The 18525-nt window shown below is 38.6% G+C and overlaps 1 long non-coding RNA gene across 2 annotated transcripts in view; it reads right to left on the minus strand.

Annotated features, from left to right (window-relative positions):
* Positions 1-18300, minus strand: part of LOC131382415 (uncharacterized) — a 38634-nt gene extending 20334 nt beyond the window's left edge. Inside the window, exons 1-2 of one of the 2 annotated variants that reach the window (XR_009211875.1) lie at positions 18182-18300; positions 4005-4148 (exon numbers count right to left, since the gene is read on the minus strand). This is a non-coding gene — a long non-coding RNA (uncharacterized LOC131382415). Of the gene's footprint in view, positions 1-4004; positions 4149-9958; positions 10051-18181 lie in introns of those variants that run through there. The other variant, XR_009211876.1, reaches the window with a different exon arrangement.
* Between the last annotated feature and the right edge of the window lie 225 nt (positions 18301-18525).

Here is an 18525-nt window from a genome sequence, read left to right on the forward strand (position 1 = left end):
GAAAGCACTTTTTCTGGGGCAGCTGGTGGGAAGAGAGAGAAAGTACAAAGAAATGCCCTCCCTCTGCCCTGCCTCTGTCCTCAAACCTCCTATTGAATGAATTTAGCAGGAAGACAGAGGGCAAGAGATTCTGGGTAATGGAACTTCCTATGATACAGAAACAGAAAAACGAGGAACTAGCTTGAGACCAAACAGGCAAATGACAGGCATGGAGTGGTGAGCAGGGACCATGGAAAGGAGGCCAGGCGGAGAATCATGAAGACGCTGAGCTTGTTGCTCTGCCTTCTCCTCCGCCTTGTGCATCTCCCAGCTGCTGTACATATGGCCAAAGACACACTATTAAATAAGGTCTGAAAAGTGGATTATAAGGTTCAGATCCTGATAGGTAGCTAGATAATACATATCAATATACCAAAGCTTCCAAAAAGAAACATAAATGCGATAAAGTTCCAATTAGAATGTCAATAATATACGCAGGGACTGAATAAAAGTGCTGGAAAGATTTCATGAAAGTATAAATCCTGGAGAATCAATGAGGACATTTTGAAATGTCGTTTGAATTTTGAATTGCTGGTATAGCAAATCAGTACTACAGAGCTACTGAAATTATATGGCTGTGGTTTGGTCTAGGAATGCATAGACACATCAATGGACTCGAAGAGCGAATAAAGTAAAAGACCACATTGGTTGTGAGAATGTGATAAATGGCAATGATGGCATTTTAATTCAGTGGTAAGGAATGGATTGTTTAATAAATGGTACAGACACAGCTGGTTATCCATCTGGAAGAATATAAAACTGGACCCCCTTCTTACATCATGGCAAAATATAAATTCCAAATGGATTAAAGTCTTAAATGTAAAAAAAACAAAAGGAAATCCTGGAACCTTGATGGACATTCTCAAGGCAAAATAGATATGAACCTACCTGAATTGACTTGAAAAATTAAATTATTTATGATGAGAGATGCCAGATGCATCTCTTATATGCCGTAAGTAAAAAAACATAACAAAACTACTTAGAGAAGTATTTTCAATGAGGACAGATGTCCATTATTAATAATAGACAAATATCTTTTACACATTTGCAAAAAGAGAACAAACAATGTAAGTGGGAAAAATGGACAAAGGATTAGAAGAGACAATTTACACAGGAGCAAATCCAAATGGCCAGCAGAAATGTGAAAAGATTCTCAGATGTAACAGTTATGAGTGAAGTGCAAATTAACGCATCAATGACTATTTCTTTACATTTATGAATCGGCCAACTTTTTTAAACAAAAGGAAAAATTACCGATGGCAGATATGTGAGGATGGGGCACCCTCACGTTGCTGGAGTAATCTGACAATGTTTTAAAAACAGTTTATAAGACTCTAAAATTAGAAACATATATTCTCTTTGATGCAGCAAATACAACTCTAGGAGCTGTCCTATAGAATTAAAGAGTTCACAAAGGGACTGCCCATCAGTAGAGAATGTCTGGAATAAACTATTGTATATCTACAGCATGGAATGCTAAAAAAAAATCAACAAATGAATTGGAGTTATGCCAATGGAATTGGAAGATTTCTACAAAATTTGTTTTCAGTCTGTATAAGATGTCTTTTGTGGAATAAACAATAATATTGAGCAGAAAAAAACATTTCTATATACGTGTGTCTACAAAAGATAATATGAGTACACAGAAAAATATAGACAAATATATAAATGTGGTTATATGGAGGCTATGAATTTGGGTTTACTAACAAAGAAGTGGTCTTTTAGTGGAGAAAAAAAGGAGAATCGAATGAGGAGGCTGGTGTAAAGTATGGGGAAAAGATTAAAGCTGTTTCCCATCTTCACATATGATATGATCATGTTAATGTAGTCATATGAAGTCATATTTGTTACATAAAATATCATTATACCACATATAGTGTTTATAGTTACGTAAAACTATATGCATGTGTATGTACACACATACAGACATACATTTATTATATAATTATATATGATACATATATATGATTGCTCATGAATACAAACAAATGCCTCCAGCATGGGGACCTTCCATGGACTCAGCAGGTCCGCATCCTCCATTGCCTTGTGGCTGATGTCATAGTGACTTTTGCTGCACAGGTGGAGAGAGGTTAGCCAGAAAGCCTGCTTCTGCAGTCAACAAGGCTCTTTCTAAACTAGCTATGGGATTAATTAGAACATGTGACACTGTTTATCTTTTTCATTTATTTTAGTTTGTGGTTTTTCTACGTGATTGCTCCAAGGCTGAGTCAATTACATTTCCCTTTCCCTTGGGTTTCCCTGGGAAAGAACCACTGCATCCATTTCAGAAACGCTGAGAAAGTAGAAATTATTTAGCCTGCCTGCCTTAGCCTTAGTTTTTTCATCTGTGAAATGAAGGTAATGATACCTACTTTGTCCCTGTCTCATAAGGATAACATGGAAATTAATAAGATAATTAACTGGATACCAGCTCCTACTAAAGATGTACTATGTATGTAAAGCTTCTTATTGTTCATAAGTTTTCAACTCTGGATTGCATGTGCCTTTCACTTTTGTAACAGTGGCTTGGAGGGAAAGAGAGTGCACCTGATCTGCTGTAATTAAGCAGAAGGTAAAACACTGCAGTGATTAAGAGAAATCAAAGTACATTTTATTTATAGATGGATAATCAACTATTTTGCAACAAGGCTTTTGGTACTTGGAAAATCAACTTAAATTCAAAGAACGACTTTGGTAGTCCTACCAAAAAAAAAAAAAAAAATCAGGTCCTCTTCTTAATCTTCACGGATGTAGGTTGTAACTCCTGACCGTCATTTTCTGTTTCTTTTGTTGCTACCATCAACATTTACCCCCCATCGCCTCAGGATACAGCTTATTCACTGTGCTTGCATCAAAGCAATCCTGTTATAAACTCAGAATATTTCTAAAAGACAAATCTAACCCCTCAGAAAACTTTGACTGGTTCTTCTTTGTTTTCCTGACAAAATCTGCAGTCTTTTAAATGGTATCAAGTGATCCTCCATGCCCTGAATCCTCCCTACTTCTCAAAGCTCACATTAGTGTTCCGTTGACTGCTCTCTGGCCATTGTTCACTGACGACTGTAGAGAGGATGGGAAGGTGGCTTTCACAGCGGGGTCTGCATAGTATCTGTGCTGCCCACTATGACCTCCACCCGCCCCACCCACAACAGTCATCAGTGATGATGGAGCTGGGCCCCAGGCAGCAGCAGGAGCTGGGGTTTGGACCCCAGGGCTGCAGCAGCACTGGCCCACAGCTGAGTGGCTGGGAGGGAGATTGGACTGACCAAGGCTATGCGTAAGAGGAAGGGCACTGCAGGGTGTCATTAAAAATCTGGAAAGGGAAGGAACAACTAGGTATAGAGTTGAGTTGGAGGTAGGAAGCAAGGAAGTTTGTGACCCAGAAGAAAAGTGAGACTGGAGGGATGCCCTCAGGAACACTGGATGGAGTACTTTTTAGATGTCACAAGTTTACTTTTATTTTTGGTTTTGTTTTTTTTTTTTTTTTGAGATGGGTCTTGCTCTGTCACCCAGGCTGGAGTGCAGTAGCGCGATCTCGGCTCACTGCAACATCTGCCTCCAGGGTTCAAGCGATTCTCCAGCCTCTGCCTCCTGAGTAGCTGGTATTACAGACACGCACCTCCACGCCCAGCTAATTTTTTTGTATTTTTAGTAGAGACGGGGTTTCACTATGTTGGTTCAGGCTGGCCTTGAACTTCTGACCTCATGAACAGCCCGCCTTGCCCTCCCAAAGTGTCAAGTTTACTTTTTGAAAGACACATCTTCCATTGTCCTTTTGTTTTCCTCAAAGCAAACAGCAGGCCTACCAGTCCCCTTCCCCTCCTCGTCTCCCTAAAGGCTGTACTTGGGCCTTACAGTGTGCCTCACCTGGTGTTTATAGCCCATAAGTCTCAGCGGGGAGCAAAGCAACTCTTAACCCCGCATGCACCAGTAAGAATCAAAATGGAAATGGATGTTCATCTCACCTGGATATGGATGCACGTGTGGAAGTTAGAAAGCGTGGCTAAGCTGACACGGATAGAGGCTTCACAGCTGGCTCTTGGCCAGGACGGGTAGTAGAGCAGGGAGCCCCAGTTGGTAGCTTCTGCAGATTTCCATGGTGTCAATATCTGTGGGAATACAGTAATATGGCCAATAAATATCATGCCACCATTTTGTTTGTTTGTTTTTTAATGGCTTTCGGAAGTCACAATAACTTAAAATACAGCTCTCCTGACCCAGTACAAACCAGCAATAGCACACCACCCAGCAAAAACAAGCAGCTTCTGGGACACACACATGACACTTCCAATAGTTAGGAACTTCCTCTTAGTTAGGAACTATGAAATTAAAGGAACGGTTAAATAAACACAGACCATAACTGGAGCCAGCACTAACCTAAATCTCTGGGAAGCATGTATGGAGTGTGTTCTAGGAGAAGACAGCACATGTGACATTTTATGAGACTAAGTCCAGGCATACAAATCAATTTCCTACAGATGCTCAAAGGCAAGCATGAACTTGCTGATGTCACTAGGTCTCCCTTCATCACTCCAGTTTTTTAAGGACTACTCGGCCGACTGGCCTTCTAATATAGATATATCAAATACCTCATCTCTTGCAAACTTCATGGCTCTGAGATGTAGGAATCATTCTTCCCACTTCGTCAACAGGGAAATTGAAGCTCAAAGAGCTCAAGGAGCTTTCTGTGGCACCCTTGCTTACAGACAACTGATGAGTAAATTAGGATATCCAGATGCTCATGTAGACTTCATGGGAATGTTTCAATCTTATGTCATATGCAATTTGATTAACTCTCAGACCTTGAAATTAGCAACTGTTGTCCACTATACAATAATCTGTATTTAATCTATCTTCTAAAGAAATTAATTTTAGATAATTTTCGAAGAGACAATGATAAATAACAGCACTTGACAATAAAAATCACCCCCACTGTCCTCCTGAGTAGATGGGAGAGACAGGCAGATTAGTTGACAATTGCTGCTCCTTTTAATGCTGAAATCACTTGGAAAGCTTTGATTTTATTGTATCTGCCATTTTTAAGCCCCTCCCCATGTACAAGCTGTTTCATATATCGAGCCTCACTTCATCTGCATCTTAACAGTAACAAAGCCCCATTTCCACTGCACAGAAAAAAAGAGTTCAGGCAGTTAAGTGATTTGCCTAAATTTGCACAAATTATAGGGGACAGAGTTGGCACTCATGTCCAGTTCTGCCCAGTGTCAATTTCCACACTTGTTCTCCTTGATGACAGAACCTCCCTGCTCCCTTGTCCTCTGTCACCCTACTCTCAGACGCACCACTGGGGTCACCTCCTGTCTCACCCTGAGAGCAGCACATGTGTGCTGTTGTTAGAACTGAGGGAAAAACCCTTTCTTCCACCTGGGCTCTGGTACTTTCAACATATTTAAATCGAAAATCCAAACATGTGCCACTCAGCACAACAGTCACCTCTACCAATTTGATTCCAAATGCAAAGCTGTTCAATAATGCTGATTAGAAAGTTCAGGGAGTTATGACATGCCATGACCCACTGGACCCATGCCGCAGCCTTAATCATAATTGGAGCTTGTCTAGAATCTCTCCGTTCCTTGGTGCTAACATATAGGATTTTAATCACAAATTTGCAGCTCCATCTCATTATGAAGGGGAGAAATCCCTCACAATGTTGTTAATTGACCTTAATCTAATGTGATGTGTAATACACTCAGCTGGATCCTCAAGCACTCTGGAAACAGAACAGTAAAACACCTCTTAAATCTAAATTATATTTGAAATAGTAGATTAGATTATTCCCAGCATCTGCAAACAAACCGTAGCCTGCTGAAATTTATCTTGCACTTTCCAAACAAGGCAAAGACTACAGCCTGACATGCTGAATGCTTTATGAGTTCATCTACCCTGAAAGTCACACGCTTGTCTTCCTAATGCACCAAATGGCTGCTGCCTGCAAGGGGATGAGTCCTCTGGCAGAAAGAAGACTGTGGACCCCACACCTGTGCTGGCTCTGAGGTCAGGCTGACCTGTGAAGGGCAAGGTTGCATGTCAGACAGACTGGGCTCATTACCACATTGGCATTTACCAGCTCTGTGATCTTGGGCAAGTGATTTTAACATTTCTGAGCCACTGACTTCTCCTTGGTGGAGTACTGAGGGACTGAGAATTTTAGAAAAATCTGCCGACAGCTATAGGAAATTCGTGAAAGTTGATGATATGACCATGTAAAATCTACTCTTCTTCCATTTTTGTTTTTAATGAACATTTCATTTTAGATAATATAGATAAACATACAGGTATGATAAATAATACAGAGACCTCTCATTTACCTGTTACCCAGTTTTCCTCAATAGTAGTATCTTGCAAAATTGTATTACAGTATCACAACTAGGATATCATCATTGTTACAGTCAAGATAAAGAACAATTCTGTTATCACCAGGATCCTCACATCACTTTTATAGAATCCCCTAGCACCTCACTTCTGCTGTCCTTAATCACTGGCAGCTACTAATCTATTCTCAATTTCTACAATTTCATCATTCAAAAGTTTTATAGAAACAGAACCATTCAGTATGTACGCTTTGGGGATTGACTTTTTCACTCATCATAAGTCCCTGGAGACTTATCGAGGTTGTTGCATGCACCCATTGTTCACTGCTTTTCATTGCTGAGTAGTATTTCACAGTCAGCATTTACTAGCTTGTTTAACCACTTACTGCTTAAAGACAACTGGGTTGTTTCCAGTTTTTGACTTTTACAAGTGAAGTTGCTATGAATATTTGAGTACAGGTTTTTGTGAACAAATAGTTTAATTTTTATTGGATGAGTGACCAAGAGCACAACTGCTGGACCATTTGGTAGTTGCATGTTTGGTTGTATGAGAAACTGCCAAACTTTTCCCAAGTGACCGTGCCTTTTTATATCCCTCACTGACAATATATCACTGATTCAGTCCACATTGCTGTTATCACTACTTTAAAAAAAAAGCCATTCTGATAAGTTTGTCATGATATCTCATTGTGGTTTTAATATGCATATTCCTAATGTCTAATGATGCTGTGCACCTTTCTATTTGCTTATTTACCATCTGTATATCCTCAAGTGAAATTTCTATTCATGTCCTTTACCAATTTTCTAATTGAAATGTTTGTATTTTTATTGTTGAGTTTAAGACATATTCTATATTCTATACTGGTCCTTTGTTAGATATGTCATTTGCAAATATTTTTCTCCAGTCTGTACCTTGTCTTTGCATCCTCTTATTAGGGTTTTGCCGTGAGCTCAAGTTTTTAATTTGATGGTTTCTAATTATACATTTCCTTGAATGGATTGTGCATTTAGTGTCAAACCTAAGAACCCTTTGCTTAATTCCACAGTCTGAAAATTTTCTCCTATGTATTATCTATAAGTTATATAGCACTACTTTTTTTAATCTAAATCCATGATTCATTTGGAGTTAACCTTTATATAAGCTACGATATTTAGGTCAAGGTTCGTTTTTAATCTATGGATGTGTAATTGTTTTGGTATCATTTATTGAAAAAGCTATCCTTCTTCCATTGAATCGCTTTTGCGCTTTTGTCAAAAATCAGTTGAGTGTATTTTTGTGGGCTTATATCTGGATCTTTATTCTGTTCCATTGATCTATGTCTATGTGAAACCAGCCCTATAAAATTTATAAAATTAATCAGGGAAGAAGGGAGGGGGGAACAAAGGTAACCCAAGCTTGCAGCACACTCAGCATTGATCACTAGGTCAGCTTGCTCCCCAGTCTGCTTCCTACTGTCCTAGAACCACACAGACACAAGCCGGGCGTGGTGGCTCACATCTGTAATCCCAGCACTTTGGGAGGCCGAGGCGGGAGGATCACCTGAGGTCAGGGGTTCAAGACCAGCCTGGCCAACATGGCAAAACCTTGTCTCTACTAAAAATAAAAATAAAAATAATTAGCTGGGCATGGTGGTGGGCCCCTGTAAGGGAGGCTGAGGCAAGAGAGTCGCTTGAACCTGGGAGTCAGAGGTTGCAGTGAGTGGAGATCATGCCACTGCCCTCCAGTCTGGGCAACAGAGCAGGACTCCATCTCAAAACAAAAACAAACAAACAAACAAACAAAAGAACCACCCAGACACGGTTACATGATTATAGTTCTCCTTACCTGTTCTATAGATAACAACTTGAACATTATGAAATGTTAAATTTTCCCTTTGAGTTATTCTTTCATCTTCTGCATACTGATGAAACTACTGACTCAGTTGGTATGAAGAACCCCACTGGTATCAGCTGGTGTAAAGGATCCCACTTATACCAGCTGTCTGTGGGACCCGGTGAGAAGCTGACTCATCAAAGCATGGGGTCACTACATCCTGATGATTTCATCCCCCTTATCCTGACTATCAGTGATCTCAATTTTCCAGGCCCTCACCCTCCATGATCCCCTTAAAAACACCAAGCCATATCTCCTTGGGGAAATGGATTTGAGGGTTTCAAATTCCAAAGGGCACCATCTCTTTGCTTGGTGCCCTGCATTCATTAAACTCTTCCTCTGCAGCAAACCCAGCTGTGTCAGGGTATTGGTCTGTTACTGCACAGTGGCGTAAGAACATGATGTTCCTATAATATGTTTCCACCAATAACACATCATTGATCACTGTGGCTTTGTGACAGGCCTTAATATTGGGGAGAGTGATTCCTCCACTTAATTATTCTTTTATAAGAATTTTTTAGCTAAGAACTTAGCCTTTTCATATAAATTTTAGGATAAGCTTATCTATGTCCACAAAAAAACCTTCTTGGAATTCCAATACAAATTGAATAAAATATGGATTTAGAGAGAAGTGACATCTTTACTATGCTATGTCTCCCAATCCATGAATATGTTATCTCTCTTTATCTACTTAGGTCTTTTTCTTTTTTTAAATAGCATTATAACAATTTTACATATATTAATTCTGCATATGTTTTGTTAAGCACATACCTAATTATGTCATTTTCATTGCAGCAATTGTAAATGGTATCATGTGTTTAAATTTGGATTCTGCATGTTTATTTTTAGTTTAGTTTTATATGCAAGTAAAATTGATCATTTTGTGTTGATATATCCTGTAACTTTGCTGAAGTCACTTAATTAGTTCTAGGTGTTGTTTTGGGGGGTGGATTTTAAGTGGTGGGTTCTTTGGGGATTTTCTGTATAGACAACCATGTCAACTGAAAATAGGAGCTATTTCTTTTCTTGCTTTTCATTCTGTATCCCTATTATTTATTTTTCTTGCCCTATTCCTGTAGACAAAACTTTTCATACTATGTTGAATAAGAGTGATGAGAGCTGTCATCCTTTTATGGAGAAAGCATCCAGTTTTTCCATGTAAAGCTTCGTGCTCCTTCTTCATTTTGAATGGACCTGAAGCATTGCCCTAGCTAATCCAGGATACTGACTTAGTAAATGTTGGCTGTGCCCACTCTCCTGCTGTTTCATCGAAATTTATACATAGTAAATGTTTAAGTTTTTTCCCTCCATATGTCACAGCTTTCAGATTACTAAAAGGAAAAGCTGAGTCTATCAGATCTTGTGCTTAGATCATAAACAGAATTTCTTTTAAGGACTCCAGGAAATTGTATTAAATCTTCACAGTTGTTCTCTTCCCTGGTTAACATGGGACGATGCCCAATATACTCTGAAAATATTGAAAACATCAGGAAAATGTTACAATTATGAGAAAAGTCAATTGTTATGAGTTCAATTGTGTTCCTTAAAATTAAATGTTAAAGTCCCAGTCTCCAGTACCTCAAAATATGGCCTTTATTTGGAAATAGGATCATTGCAAATTTACTAAGTTAAGATGAAGTCATACTGGGGTAGGGTGGGCCCTTAAACCAATAGGATTTATGTCCTTATTAGAAGAAACACAGAGACACAGACTCACTGGGGACAATGCCGTGTGGCACTGGAGGCAAAGGCTGAAGTGCTAGAGCTGCAAGTCAAGGGATGCAAGGATTGCCCACAAACTGCCAGAGCCAAGACGAGGTGCACAATGAGTCCCCCCTCCAGGTGCCACAGGGAGAATGGTGCCATGGAAACCTTTGTTTTGGGCTTCTAGCCTCCAGAACTGAGAGGCAATACATTTCTGTTGTTTTAATACACTCACTTTGTGGCACTTTTTCATGGAAGCCCAGGAAAACTAATAAAAAATTCTAACAAACTCATGGGAGGCATCCATTGCACTTTACTTACTGTTTCTAATGCCTACACTTAATCTCCTTAATCATCCTAAAAGCTTCTTGAGGATGAGTAACATATTTGAAACCACTCAAAACATCTATTACTTAACCCAGAACACATAATGTGCTTCACATATGCCTGTGGGTCCTGGAAGAATGTGCGTTCAGCTAAGGACATGGGCTCTGGAGGAAACAGAAGACAGCACTGCCTATCTCTGTCCTGGGGAATGAGAGCCAGTCACCCAGATGGAGCCTCCTTCCTCATCTCTGCAATCCACAGCCCACATCATTTCCTCAAGATCCTTCTTACCTTTTACTGATTTTCTTCTAGCTGAGAAAAATGTTATTTTTAACCCTTTCTCGCTTGCAGGTCTAATTTTGCATGCTCCAAACTCTAATTTGTGCTTCCCTTCCTGGATTCGTTTTTGCTGCTTTAAAAGAATTCTGATATTTTAAAAGTAGAAATACAAAGGAAGTCCACTTTACTGATCTACTGTAAATATTAAATGACAAAAATCTTTTGAGGTAGCTTTTTGAGCTTATAAGTTGTTCAACAGCTGTTATCAGTTGTGGCCAGCCCAAAATATCTTCATCCCTTACATTCTCAACTGCAGGACACAGGGCAGTGGGAATATGTATTGCATGGCCAGAGATGCCAGAGCCTTAGAGACTCTCTAAATGCTAGCCAAACAAAAGTCTTTCTTTTTTTGTTCTTTCGAGACAGGGTCTCATTCTGTCACCCAGGCTGGAGTGCAGTGGCACAACCATAGCTCAGGCTCAAGCTATCCTCCTAACTCAGCCTCCTGAGTACTGAGTAGATGAGAGCACAGGCATGGACCACCATGCAAGGCTAATTTTTAATACATATATATATATATATATATATATATATATATATATATACTTTTTTTCCTGAGACAGAGTTTCACTCAGTCACCCAGGCTGGAGTGCAGTGGCATGATCTCGGCTCACTGCAACCTCCACCTCCTGGGTTCAAGCGACTCTCCTGCCTCTGCCTCCCGAGTAGCTAGGATTACAAGCACGTGCCACCACGCCCAGCTAATTTTTTGTATTTTTAGTAGACAGGGTTTCACCATGTTGGCCAGGCTAGTCTCGAACTCCTGACCTTGAGTGATCCACCTGCCTCGGCCTCCTAAAATTTTTAATATTTGTAGAGCCAAGGTCTCAGCCCAGCCTGGTCTCAAACTCCTGGGCTCAAGCAGCCCTCCGGCTTCAGCCTCCCAAAGTGCTGGGACTACAGGAGTGAGCCACTGTACCAAGCCAGAAGTATTTCTTAATATATAGGAATCTCCTGAGAAAGCTTTGTTCTCTTCAAATTTACATATGCATATGGTAACATTAAGAGAGTGGAACAAATTAACATAAAAATCCTATATTTAATCAAAAGACCATAGTTTATCCCCCTACTTAGGAATTTTCTAAGTAGACACTAAACTGAATGAAGACACTATAAAGCCTGTAAAGGAAGATTTCAGCAAAGGTAACTTTATTTTTAGAGTTTTTTTTTTTTTTTTAGCCCATTGAAATCCCGAAATTCAAAGACAAATTATATCAGCATCAACTGGAATTTTTTTAAAAAGCAGTTTCTGAGACCCTGCCGCCACCTCCTTCCATTCCATTCTGACTTGTTAAATAGGAATACTGTCATGGGATCTTCATTTTCAATGAATTCCCAGGCAACTCTACTACATAGGCATACTTAGGAGTGACTAGCAAGGCCAATTTCAGATTCTCAAAGGTGGGAATCTTACATGGCAGGCCAAGTGTTCTTATGAATGTTAAAGAAAAACTTATTCAGTGACTGTTGTTAAAGCACAGTAAGGAAGACTTTATTCAGTATCATTATGATACATATGGGAGCCACTGCAATGGGATCTTGCAATGGGAGAGAGAGATCAGGTTCAACTCCAAATACGACATAGACAAGTGGAAATTTATAGCCACTTATCTATGTGTAGCTAGACAGGAGCCAGATGCAAGTCAATGGATAGAAGATTACTAAATGAGGTAAAGGGGATTTTGGCTAGAGAGACCTGAGAACATTCTGGCTGAAAACAGACCTGAGTGGTGGTACGTCACCTGGGGGATGGTGAGGATTAGGAAACTGATCAAATATCAAGGATGGGAAGTACTTGCTAAACTGACATAACAGAGTTCTTTGCTGTTTTGTAAGGAAGTGGACAGATAGGCATAGGAGAAGATTCAAGAGCCTGAGTCAAATTGGCCAAAGAAAGAATCTTTGTCGTGGGTAGGGACAAAATTCAGGGCACATGGAGATCTGGGGTGAGTACAAGGAGGACACAAGGATCTTAGTGAATGGCCTCAAAACAGAATATTAAAGAGACCAAAAAACTCTTTTCCTATTTTATAGAATCATAATATTCAAAACGCTCACCTAGTCTGACCATGCTTTAGAGGAGGACACTGTGCAGTTACTTCTGCCTTTCTTTGCTTTCTTCTCCAAAACTGCCTCTAAAGGCAAAGCTGTAAAATTAGGAGTTTGAGGTCTGACCCTTTGCTGGCATTAATTTTCCTGGGCAAATATTCCCCAGTAAATCACAAATAATTTATTAAGCTCAGAAGGAAAATAACTTAAGGAGATGAAGGTGTAAAGTTGAATTTATTATTTTAACAACAAAAAAACCCATCTTTTTTTGTGAACACGATATTTTCTGTGTAAGAAAAAGAAATATCGCATATGCATGGAAATCAATGCATCCATATTGTAGTCAAACAGTGCCGATGGAACTAACAAATGCATAATCAGTCTAGCCCATTCCTTTGAAAATAAATTGATTTTTCAGCACTTTTCCCCAAACTCCAGTTGCTTTGAAAACAAAAATCATTTTCTTTCTTTCTGACACCAGTGCAATTTAAATGTGAGCATTTTCTCATCTAATGATTGTTTTTGTGGGTTTCTCCCACTGATTGGACATATCTAATTATCCAAATAGCTATTTAAATAGAATGCATTTTCAGTTACTCCTTTAAAGTGTAGCTTGAGGAGATGTAGTTTTCTGTGACCTTTAAACCACAGCCACCTTCCTCTACTCAGCTCTGAATGAAATATGGCACCACAAACAATCTTGACTCCAGCACTTACGGATTGTTATTGAAATCTACATGTTTTAATTTTTTAATTGCCAAATGCAGCAGCTACATGGCCATAAAAGGTGATTGAAAGTGTTTGTACAAGATGTAAAACTGGTTGTTTTCCTCCTGTAATAGGATATGAACCCAGATTTATCACTGATGCTTCATTTCTGTTGACGTTTTTATGAAAATGAATGGAGTTTGGGAGACTTTGCCCCACTTTGTTCAGCCTTGACTGGAGACCTTACTGTAGTGTTTGTCACCGATGTGTTACCCACTTTTTGAAAATCATCCTAGACGGAAGTATGATAGTTTATATAAAATCCTCTAGTGTGACTTTATGGTGAGGATCTGACTCAGTTGGCTATTCAGATATATCATATTTGTTAATCATTTTGTACAGAAAGTTTTGCCAAAACCCACTATTTTGCTAAGCACTTGAATTACAATCGTTTTTCTGTTCCTTCAGGTGTAACTGATATAATAATTGCCCTTAGAAGTACTGCATTTGACACACTGTACATAAATAAGTGAATATGGGACTACATAAGTATTGCTTTATGATACTGTAATTGGGATATTACTACATCGTCTTCATTTTGAACCAAAGGATCTGAATTGAATTTCGGTTTTTGGGTTGTGTAATTTTAAGGACTGAAATATACAGCAATAATAACCTTCTGATTTTTTAAGCAGCTTCCTCTGATGGCATTCTTTTTCTTTCATTTGGATGCCAGCCTCACCAGCCTTCTCTTAGTTCTATGCAAAAGTCAAACTCCTCTGGCCATAGGAAAACCCTATGCAAATGTTGTTTCTTTTACTCAGAATACCTACTCTACTCCTACAAACCACCTTCTAAACTTTACTTAATGAATTTCTACGCAGCTATAGATTTAAGCTCACATGTGATTTTCTCAGGAAACCTTTCTCTCGTGTCCATAACCATATAGTCCACATCACTAAGTTTTCTCCATAAATAGCACTTGTCACAATTGCACATAGTTTGCATCAGATTTTGAGGCCAGGGTGAAAATGGAATGGCTGGACCTAACCAGGAGGGACTTAAATGCATAAACTTTATTTGCCATTGGTGATTTTCAACAGAGACATGGTATGATCAGATTTATCTTTCAGAGGGATCACTCTGGCAGCAATAAATAGTAGACAAGATGTGCTTTATCTAAGAAACACTAGAGTAACTTGGGGATTAAGATTTGGTGTCGAACTTGATATGGCTAAAGGTACAAGAAGTGTGAGGCAACCTGTGGTATTCTGGCTGGGCGACTGGGTAAATGGTCAGGTGCTCAGACAAGAAACAGTGCAGATGAGGATGGACAGAAACAGGTAAATGACTGTTCTCTCAAAAGCAGGATGAGCCTGAGGTCTCTGCAAATTAGCCAAACGGATGTAAAGATAAGATACAGACAGGTAAAAGTCATCAACACAATTAATTGGTAGTCTAAATTGTGAGAGCTTTTGCACCTGACCAGAAAATAAAAGATGAACAAAAATATGAACATTAATAACGGCATGAGTAGAGAGTAGAGAATCCATAAATAATAGAGATAAAGAGAGAAAAGGGACTGTGGGATATAGGCTGAGACCTCCAGAGGGCATGTTGCCAAAGCTGTTAGAGTAATGGATTTCCAAGAAAGATCAAGATCAAGGGACAAACAGTAGCTCAGGGAGAAGAAAGGTTCAGTGAAATAAATGATGCAACATATTTATTGGACAAGGCCTAGTTTCAGTAGCAATGTAAGGTAAATATGGTTAACAATAATTTAGTGTATATTTTTAAAAAGCTACAAGAGAGGACTTTGAATGTTCATATCACAAAGAAATGATAAACGTTCAAGGTGATGGCTATGCTACTCTGATTTGATCATTACACATTGTGTACATAGATTTACACATCACTCTATATCTCATAAATATATATTATGTGTCACCTAAAAATAAAAGGAAAAAAATAAATTTCTAAGAGTAGTGTTTGGGGATTGGTGAGAGGCAGAAGCCCAACAATGCAGAGAAGATCAAGTTCCTTTGCTCTGGGTGACCCAAGCACCAGTACAGTGGGTAGTGTAGGTTGTCCCATGATATAAGAAGCTCTGATGGGCATTTTTATTATTTTTTAATTTTGGATATGTGGGACATATAGTTATTGCACAAACCAAGAAACTGAGACATAAAAAAATGTAAGGAGTTTCTCCAGGATCACATGACAAGTAACTAGCAGAGGCCTCAGCTTTGGTTCTATTATGCAACTCCAATGAGCAGCACATTCCTCCTTCCCCCTCAATGACATGGCCATTCTAGTAACCACATGGAGCTCTGGAGAGAGCCAATTCCTTTCCAGTCTCAGCAGATTTCACTGTCCTCTTGACTATGTTGGTACTTGGAAGTTGACTTGACACAGAATCAAAGAGAAAACCTTCCAGTGAGATTTCGTGAATATCATCACAATGTTTTCCTAAAAATATTCTACACATTGACAACTTTTTATCACTACTGCAGCTCCTGTTCTGCTGTGAATAGCTGATATTATTAGCAAAAAAGGCAGGGAATGAAGATTTCCATAACTGCATTTCAAGGGATCTGTTAAAGCTTTTAACATCTTCATTAAGAGATCTGCCTTTTCAAGACTGTCTCAACCACCAGTTTTCCAGCCCCTCTTAGAGTTTTAAATGTCCAGAGTGATATTAGTTCCATATTGCTACTTCTCTCACATCTAACATTTTACACAAAAAGACTAGATTCCACATAAATTCCTACAGCAGGGATATGGAAGACAAAGGACAGCAAATGCAGGATGCAGATGCTATAATCTGTGCAACAAACCTCCATGACACACGTTTATCTAGGTAACAAACCTTCACATGTACTCCTGAACTTAAAAGTATAAAAAGAAAGAAAAATTGGCCAGGCGAGGTGGCTCCCGCCTGTAATCCCAGCACTTTGGAAGGCCAAGGCAGGTGGATCACCTGAGGTCGGGAGTTCGAGATCAGTCTGATCAACATGGAGAAACCCCGTCTCTACTAAAAATACAAAATTAGCCGAGTGTGGTGGCTCATGCCTGTAATCCCAGCTACTCAGGAGGCTGAGGCAGGGGAATCGCTTGAACCTGGGAGGCGAAGGTTGCGGTGAGCCGAGATCACGCCATTGCACTGCAGCCTGGGCAACAAGAGGAAAATTGTCAAAAAAAAAAAAAAAAAAAAGAGAAAAGAAAGAAAGAAGGAAGGAAGGAAGGAAGGGAAGGAAGGAAAAGAAAAGAAAAGAGAAACATTTACTGAAATTTTGCTCATCGTAACAAAATTTTGGAGATAATTTAAATGTCTTTCAATAATAGAGTGATTGCATAAATTAAGCCACACACATACCAGTGTGCCTATACTCACATCTATCACATACACACAAGCATACACACTGGAATACAAAGAAACCATTAAAAATACCTATATCTTGTTAAATTTTTAAAATGCAAATTGTAAAGCTCATGTAGAAATAATATTATTTTGTAAAATTACATACACATGTATATATGTGTGTAGAGATGTCTCTAAATAGAACCTCATGAAAATGTGAGCTTTACTGACCTCTGCATAATACAATTTGAGGCAATTTTTAGTTTTTTCATGGTGTATTTTGGTATAGTTCGAATCGTTTAGAAAATTATATGCCATGTTTACAGAAACAATAAGGTGGTTTTTACATAAGACATATTTTTCAAAAAGACTTTGTGAGTGAGAAGCACTTCAGAATGTTAGCGTAAGGACCGCCAAAAATCTGATCATCCATGAAAGCAATAAACACAGTGGCAACAATTGTCAACTAAAAAATCAACTTAAAAAATTCTTGATTTCTGTGTTTAACTTGCAAGTAAAAATTATATATATAACTATATATAATAATATAGCTATATATAAATATATATATACATATATATGGTATACAACATGCTTTCTTGACATATGTATACATTGTGGAATGGCAATACCAAGCTATTTTACAAATACATCCTTCACATCTCATTTTTTGTGTATGGTAACAACATTTAAAATCTACTGTCTTAGAAATTCTCAGATATACTCTATTTTGTTATGAACTGCGATCACTGTGATGTACAATAGATCTCTTGAAGTTATTCCCACTGTCTAAGTGAAATTTTGTACCCTTTGACCAACATCTCCCTATTCCCACTACTGCAGCCTATGGTAACTACCACTTTACTCTGTGTCCGAGGTTGACTTTTTGACACTCCATATATATGTGAAATGCTGCAGTATTTGTCTTTCTGTGCTTGGCCTATTTCACTTAGTATAATGTCCTCCAGTTTCATCCATGCTGTAGAAAATGTCTGGATTTCCTTCTTTTTAAAGGCTGAATTGCATTCCATTGTGTACATTTACCACATTTTCTTTATCCATTTATCTGTTGATGGACACTTAGGTTGGTTCCATATCTTGATTATTTTGAATAATACTGCAATGAATATGGGAGTGCAGATATCTCTTTAAAATACTGATTTCATAACCTTTCAAAATAAATCCCGTAGTGAGATTGCTGGATCACATAATAGTCCTGTTTTTAATTCCTTGAGGAGCCTCCATACTGTTTTCCATAATGTCTGTGCTTATTTGCCTTCCAACCAACAGTGTACAAAGGTTCCCTTTTTTCTACACCCTCTCAAACACTTGTTATCTTTTGTCTTATTTATAACAGCCATTCTAATACAATTGAGATGAAATCTCATTATCTCATTATAATTTTAATTTTCATTTCCCTAGTTCTTAGTGAGAAGCACTTTTTTCACATACCTTTTGGCCATCGGTATGCCTTTTATGGAGAAAATGTCTATGCAGATCTTTTGTCCATTTTTTTGACTGGATTATTTGTTTTCTCACTATCGAGTTGTCAAAATTAACTTTCTCAGAACTCTGTAAATTAACAAAAGACTTGAAACAACCTAAGGAGTGTTTATTCAAAACAAGTGGCTGAGTCTCAGTGAGCTTTATCATCTTTAAACTCATCTCATTCCCACCTTACTCTGCCCAGCGCCTCAGTCACCTGGAAAACCAACAGCCTCTCAGTTACAGTGAAAACTAGCAGGTGGTGGCAACTGTCATGGACAGAAGGATGTGGAATTGCAAAAAAGTTTTAT

Source organism: Hylobates moloch, unplaced genomic scaffold, assembly GCF_009828535.3.
Source record: "Hylobates moloch isolate HMO894 unplaced genomic scaffold, HMol_V3 SCAFFOLD_24, whole genome shotgun sequence".
Taxonomy (NCBI): Eukaryota; Metazoa; Chordata; class Mammalia; order Primates; family Hylobatidae; genus Hylobates; species Hylobates moloch.